Source organism: Cebus imitator, unplaced genomic scaffold (genome assembly GCF_001604975.1).
Source record: "Cebus imitator isolate Cc_AM_T3 unplaced genomic scaffold, Cebus_imitator-1.0 Scaffold863, whole genome shotgun sequence".
Lineage (NCBI taxonomy): Eukaryota > Metazoa > Chordata > Mammalia > Primates > Cebidae > Cebus > Cebus imitator.
This window is the reverse complement of record NW_016108178.1, coordinates 384,751-392,733: the sequence shown is the minus strand read 5'-3', so window position 1 is coordinate 392,733 and position 7,983 is coordinate 384,751. Positions and strand designations below refer to the sequence as shown.

At 48.2% G+C, this 7,983-nt stretch overlaps 1 pseudogene; it reads right to left on the bottom strand.

Moving 5' to 3' along the window:
- Window positions 1-3,804: 3,804 nt before the first annotated feature.
- On the bottom strand, window positions 3,805-6,772 carry LOC108297952 (annotated as a pseudogene).
- Window positions 6,773-7,983: the final 1,211 nt, after the last annotated feature.

Sequence of the window (7,983 nt, the reverse complement as noted above, 5' to 3'; positions counted from 1 at the left end):
TTCCATGCCAGTACATAGGGTCTTCATTACTGTTGGTTTATAGTCAAATTTGAAATCTAGAAGTGGGAGTACTGTACTTTGCTCTTCTTTTTACAAAATGGATTTGGTTATTCTGAATCTTTTCTATTTCCATATGAATTTTAAAGTCAGTTTTTGGTTTCTGGGAACAAAAGCAACTTGAATTGTGATAGAATTTGAATTGATTCTGTAGATCAACTTAGGGAATACTGCCATCTTAATTATACTAAGGTTTTCAATGAATTTCAAGTATTGCCATCTTGATAATACTATGTTCTTCCCATATTAAAGAACATGTGGTGTACTTCCATTTGTTTAGGTTCTCTTAAATGTCTTCCAATACTCTTATTGTTTTCAGAATATATCTTGTGCTTCATTTCTTGGAGTTAGTACCATTATTTTGTTTTTTTGATGCTGTTGTAAATGAAATTGTTTTCCTAATCTCATTTCCAGAATGTTTATTTCTAGGGAATAAAACTACAATTGCTTTTTGTATATCTAGTTGTGCGTTGGCATCTATGGGGAATTGGTTCTCAGACTCCCCACAGATATCAAATGTTGCACAGACTCAGGTCCTGCAGTTGGCTCTTTGGAACCCGTATATACAAAACATCAGCCCTCTATCTACAGGTTTCGCATCTGTTGAATTCTGCATTTTGATCTGCATTTGGTTTCAGAGGTAGAACTTTTGGATATCAAAGGCTGATTGTATTTGTATATTGAGAGATAATGGGCATTCCATTAAGACTCAAACATACTAATTCATTTCACAACGATACTGATGTGAAAATACAAGAGATACTCATTTTGATTGTTAATTGGTAGACTATTTGGATAAAGCAGTAAATGTTGCAGGATACTTTTGGGAGGGAATCAGCATTCGCTGCCTACTGCTACGGATCTGTGACTACGCCAGATGCTCTGCATAAGTGGTCTTAGGATGTAATTAGCAACAGAGGCAGAACTCCTTTGTGGCTGCTTATTGTCTTGAGGGTGAAGATCTATTCTTAACCCAAAAGGTCCTGCAAGGTCTGGTCCCTCCCTGCTTCTTTTGCCTCATTTCCCATCAAGCTGTTCCTTGCCCTTCAGTTCCCACTTCCTCTCAGTTCCTTGGAACTGTCCTGCACCCTCTAGTCACAAGGAATTTGCCCCGCCTCTCTCTGCCTGGTGTACTCTCTGTACTCCTCAGGTTTTTCCTCTAGCTGTGTGTCCTTGATCATGGAAGCCCTCCTGGATGCCCGGCCCATTCACTGCTCATGGCCAGGTCCACATTGTGCCCTCTGTGCTGTGCACTCAGCACCCTGGCTCTTCTGTGCAGCACTTATTCCTGCGATAATTCATCATGGACTGGTCTGATTATTACCGGTTCGTTCCATTGCACTGTAAACTCTACCATTGCAAGATCACTGCTGGTTTTTGCTCACTGTTTTATCCCCAGAATCTGCCATGCTAGTAATTAGCACATAGTGAGCACTCAATAAATTTTACTTAAGTACTTTGGTTTTCAAGCGTGTTCCCCTAAGTTCCCCCACAGTATCTGAAGTGTCTAAGAAATCAAGTAAAATGAAAACAGAGAGAATTAAATATGTTCATCACTATCCAGTTTGGGATATTAGGAAAAACATTTAAGTATTTTTACCTATGAAGCAATTAGAATACAATGTGATGTGTAAATGGCAGTTGAAAAAAATGGAGTTTTATATCCCTGTATTTAGAGAGACTACATTTGTGTGTACATTCTCACCAGTGTGCCACATTATTTCTCACTGTAAGCTCTAAGGCTTCCCATGTCTCCCTATGTGTTCCTCCCTCTCAGAATAGTGTTGCTTCATTAGTAACTACTCCATAAATGCTGGTGGAGGTGACTTTACTGTTTAAAAAGTACAGTTTGTGAGGACTGGATGGTATAACAAGTATAGATCATATAATTTATACTTTAAGATTTTAGGAGGATACAAAAGCATCATGTAATAGGGGACTTAAAAGCTGATTAGGGGCTGGGCGTGGTGGCTCACACCTGTAACCTCAGCACTTTGGGAGGACAAAGTGGGTGGATCACAAGGTCAGGAGTTTGAGACCAGCTTGGCCAGCATGGTGAAACCCCATCTCTACTAAAAATACACAAAATTAGTCAGGCATGGTGGCAGATGCCTGTAGTCTTAGCTACTGAGGAGGCTGAGGCAGGAGAGTAGCTTGAACCTGGGAAGCAGAGGTCGCAGTGAGCCCAGTTTGTGCCACTGTGCTCCAGTCTGGGCAACAGAGTGAGACTCCAGCACAAAAGGAAAAAAAAAAAAAATCTGATTAAGATACGAGGACCAAGAAAAGAAATAGCTTAACAGAGTCGGGGTTGGGGATCAGAGCGGTGGCCAGCATTCTGAAGGGATAAGCCTCTGGTCTCACTTGGGATCACTCTATCATGACATGTTCTAGGAGGGGTTAGGAGTCCACATACCGGAATGGTCAGGTGATAGAATGCCAGTGGAAATTGCACTGAGGATAATCGAGCGAAACAGAGAAGGTCTAGAGAAGCGAGGTTGGGGTTGAGTTTGTCCCCACTGCTGACTAGCATGGAGAGATGATGAGTACCATTGGCCTCTTCTACCTAGAATGAGAAGCTGCTGCTCTAAATCATGCTTTTTAGTGGCCCAGTAGCTGAACCTCGTGAACTGAGCACTATAATGAATCTTAGAGCAAAACTCAGAGCACTGTAAGTTCCTGAACTCATGTACTTTTCTCTGTTAGGCATGACTTTCTGTGTATGTAAATGGAAGCGTAAAACATAATAGGGGATGACGACAGGCCAAAACAAGATAAGAATTTATAGAGTAACTGTAATATTTCATCTAATCAAAATGTCTCTATTTGCTTTGGAAGTGTATTAAAAGTGCTATTTACTTAAATCTAGTGGATTCTAGATAAAGGAGTTTGACATTAGATGGATTTCAAACTTTAGTGTTTGAAGAATATTTGAGTTCTGTAAGCAAACTTTTTCATGTTAAAAACATTTGCATTTGTTAGAGGATTCTAGAGAAATCTGTATAATTTTGTGGGCAAAAATTTGATAAATGGAGAGAATGGGGGAAAGGTCTTATTGTAGGTTATACTGAAGATACACAAAAATAGGATGCTCCTATTTTTGTTTTTCCTTCCTTGTGATCCTTGCTGGCCTCATTAGTATTGTACAGAATATGGAAGAGGTTAGTCAGGAGGCGAGCCGATTTTCTATGGGTACTTATTATTATGAATAACATAGCACAGAGAAACAGGTGTGTGAACTCTGTAATATGCCACAGAGTGTGATAAATGTCAAATGGATGCAAGGATTGTTCCCTTTGTCACCTGGCCTCTTAAATTGGCCACTTCTCTCCTTTTTCTTCTGTTAAATTTATCTCCTGCAGATAATTCAAAACATTTTTCAAAGTAAATATTGATTTTATTCACATTATTAATGTGTAGCTATCAAACATGACAGAATATCTGATACCACAATTTTTAATGTATATATTATCATCATGGTTACTAACTAAAAGTAAGTTTCTTTGTACTCTTACTCGTCTGTCATTCATACCTTTGTAATTTTTTTTTTTTTTTTTNATATATTATCATCATGGTTACTAATGAAAAGTAAGTTTCTTTGTACTCTTACTCCTCTGTCATTCAAACCTTTGTATTTTTTTTTTTTTTTTTTAGAGTGGCAGTGGCTTTATTGTCTTTGGGACAGTCTGGAAAGGTGGGGTCCTGGGGGGCAGCAGGGAGGAAGGGCTGGGAAGCTGTGTGACAGGGGTCTCAGGCCGTGGGCATCTGGGGTTCCTCCACTTGTGGGGGCCCATTGGCACCACTGGTGCAGCCAGTGGTGGAAGCGGGTTCCGGTCCTTTCTTGTTCGACACAGGGCAGGTACCAGCCACGGGTCCAACTTGCTTGAGGCCGGGCCTTGGGCGCGCCACCTTATGCTGCAGGAGCATGTGGTTCTGTGGCAGGAGCCTCACGCAGGCCCTGAGGATATTCTTGATGCAGCTGCCCTGGCGGAAAAGCGCACTGATCTCTGGGCTGCCCAGCGGCAGCAGCGGTGCCTTGAATGGGACAGCACGGGGTGGAAGGTCTGCGGCTCGGGGTCAGCGTCAGCGCAGAAGCTCAGGCGCCGGCACAGCTCGGTCAGCAGCGCCAGGTCTAGCGTGATGGGTGCAGCCAGCAGCGAGTCCTGGCACGTGTCGTGCACACCAGTGTGCTGGTCCCGCCCAGCGTTAGCTCCGAGGTTTACTCACCCAGAGCGCTTGCTGTCGCCCAGGTACCCACTTACTTGATGACCACGCAGTGGTCGGGCTCCTCGCCGGGCGGATAGAGCACTGGGTTGCTCCGCACCATGTCATCCACCACGTTGCTCTTGGACACCTGCTTAGAGCGGAGCTGCAAGGCGCCGACAGGTTCTGCCCGTCGTTGTTTCCCCGGTGGTTGTAACTCACGATGGACGTGGTCTTGAGGCCACAGCTGATGAGGAAGTCCACGAGCATGGACTTGACTTTGGTCTGGCCGGACTTGATGTCTCCTCTGCCCATGAAAACCCGGCGCTGACACGCGAGCTCAAGCGCTCCGCTCACCAGGGTGTTCTGCGGGGATCCACTGAGGAAGGCACAGCCCTCCCGGATGCCGGTGACGGCGAAGAGCGTGGAGGGAGACACCTGCAGGCCGAGCTCAGTGGTGCGCAGCGGGTTCTCCGCCGTGTCCTTGAGATCCGGAACCACCTCACAGAAGCGCTCTGTGTTGCCCGTCCACAGCACGGTGCCTTTGTCCAGCCCGGAGCTAGACCGGAAGTCTGGGATGTCCTTGCGGATGTGCTCGAGCTGCTGCGGGCGCTAGTCCGGGACGAGGCTGTCAACGCGCCTGGTCTGGTTGGCCGCGATGAACTCAGGGATGTAGATGGAAGGCCGAGACCGCAGGGCTTCCATGTGCGGCCACAGTTGCTCCTGCAGGTCCCAGTCCAGCACCTTCAGGCGCCGCATCTCCTTGGCGTGGTTCAGCGACGAGATGTCCCAGCCGTCATGGCCATGAATAATCTAACATTTTTGCTAATCCTGCTGAAAGTAAACTATAAGGGCTTGAGTCAGTTCAACTGGGTGACCTTATACAACCTGCGGACAAGCTACCGAAGCTTCCTGGGCTTCCGTTTACTCATCTTTCAGATGGGAAGAGTAATACGTATTACATACAGTTGTTCTGTTGAAATATGTTAATACATTTTAAATGGTTACAATAATATCTTACATATGCAAACACGTAATAAGTATTATTTATTACCGCATATATATATTTTTAATCACATATTTCATGTTATACCTGAGTCCTTTTTTTTGAGCTGGAGTCTCACCTTGTCACCCAGGCTGGAGTACAATGGCACAATCTCGGCTCACTGCAACCTCCACCTCCTGTGTTCGAGCGATCCTCCTGCCTCAGCCTCCTGAGTAGCTGGGATTACAAGCACACCAACACACCCAGCTAATTTTTTGTATTATATTTGAGATGGGGTTTCACCATGTTTGCCAGGCTGGTTGTGAATCCCTGATCTTCAGTTATCTACTGACCTCGGCCTCCCAAAGTGCTGGGAGTACAGGCGTGCCAGGCCTGTTTGTACCTTTCAAATACAATTCTACTAGTAAGTAACTGAGTGGAAAGGAAGGGTGGGAAGTGGAGTGCCAAGGAAGCAGGAGGTGAGGCGACAGCGACAGATCAAGCACAGCTGGTGTCAGGGGATAGCCGCGGTTCCTGCTGTGAGGCCGGCCCAGGGTGCGTGTGCCCGAAGAATGGCCCGTGGGCCTAGTGGAGGCCCTGGGATGGAGTGCCAAACGAGGCAGCCCGCTTCCTCCGATACAAACCTCCCAGGCTCACAGCCTTTGCCTCCCTCACCCCTACCCCCTGCGGCTCAGCTCCACCGTCACCCCCCAAGAGGCTCTCCTGTCTCTCAAAGCAGCCATGCTGCCACCAGCTGTAAGTTCCCTAAGGGCCGCGGACCGAGGAACACAAGAGGGGCTCACACACTAGTGAGGGAAAGAGTAAGCAAATTAGGGCCGGGCGCGGTGGCTCACGCATGTAATCCCAACACTTGGAGAGGCTGAGGCGGGTGGATCACGTGAAGTCAGGAGTTCGAGACCAGGCTAACCAACATGGTGAAACCCTGTCTCTACTAAAAATGTAAAATTAGCCAGGGGTGGTGGCGGGCTCCTAGGATCCCAGCTGCTCGGGAGGCTGAGGCAGGAGAATCGCTTGAACCCGGAAGGCGGAGATTGTGGTGAGCCGAGATCGCGCCATTGCCCTCCAGCCCTAGCAACAGGAGGGAAACATCCTTTCAATGAAAAGAATAAATAAATAAGCAAATTAAGGAATGGGAGGAGCATGTCCAGGGCACAGCTATTGTTTTGAAATTTATTTTAGACCTCCTTTGAAAGTAGGCGTGAATGTAATTGTTTCAGGCACTTTTTTTTTTTGAGACCGAGTCTGGGTGTCACCCAGGCCGGAGTGTAATGGGGCGATCCTGCCTCCCCGCACACTCCCGCCTCTGCCTCCGGAGTAGCTGAGATTCCAAGCCCGCGCTACCGCGCCCGGCTGGTTTCAGGCGCTCTTAAGCGAAGCCAATCCACGCCTCGCCACGCCCCCTGCCCCGCCCTCCGCTTGCCTCACGCCGGGGGCCACGCCCCCGTCCCTCAGCGCGTTCATGCCCCGCCCCTCGCCACGCCTCGTGTCCCCGCCCTTGCCCCGGCGCATTTTATACCCCGCCCCCTTGCCTCCCCGACCCCTGTGCCCAGTCCCCGCTCCGCCGCACCTCTGAGCTCCAGCCCGGGGCCCGACTCTGGGCCCTCCGCGTCCCTCGACACGCCTTCCCCCGCGGTTCGCGGCGCCCGGGTCCTGATTCTACTTCCACCTCGGAGGACTTGGGAGCCCGACGTTTCCGGGAGCTCCCAAGGATCTACACTGGTCAGTACATTATGAAGGGGTTTGGCCGCTGAGGACTTGGGGCCTTCATGTGGAGAGTAAGGGGGAGGTATTGGGGTGACCGAAGCGGAGGAAGGAGCCAGCTGGAGGGAATGGGCTCCCATACCGCAGGTTATCTCCGGGTTAGAGCTGTCACTGCCGCGTTGCCTCCGAAAATGGGGGCCCCAGACTTATCATTTTCGGGAGGTCTGTATGCCGGGTTGGAGATCTGAGAGTTACTAAAATACTTTATTTGCCAAGTTGCACTTGCTGACTAGGGCCCCTGACATCCCTTATACTTTCTGTGTTTTTTAGCATAAAATGCACCGGGAAACTTAGACGTTCTTGTTACAGAGGTAAGGGTGTGACGACTGAGACGCTGAAAGGCTCATCTGTACTGTGAGAGTTAACAGTCGTCTGGAAACGTTTTCGATGAAGTTCGGGTAAACAGTGTGCATCCAAAGTGAAGGGTACCGTTATATAGCATTCTCCAGGCAGAAGATCTAAACTGGCTTGTTCAGAGATGTCCTTGCTTATCCGCTGATTGACATAGTTATTGAGCACTGACATTTTACTGAGTGGTGGGGTGCCAGGGTGGAAAGACAGTCGACTACTGCTCAGCCATGGCCCTTGTGGGTAGAGACATTAAACAGCCAGTTCTTTAATTACGGCTGTGGTAAGTGGAAATGCAGAGTAGGTTTTTGGGCCGAGGGCTAGGACTAGGAGTTTTGCAAGCTTTGTTGCAATGTGATTTTCTTATTTTAAAAATCTTGAGCCGGGCGCTGTGGCTCACACCTGTAATCCCAGCACTTCGGGGGGCCGAGGAGGGTGGATCATCTGAGGTCAGGAGTTCGAGACCAGCCTGGCCAACATGGTGAAACCCCGTCTCTACTAAAAATACAAAAAAATAGCGGGGCATCGTGGCAGGCGCCTTTAATCCCAGCTACTCTGGAGGCTGAGGCAGGAGAATTGCTTGAACCTGAGAGGCGGAGGTTGCAGTGAGC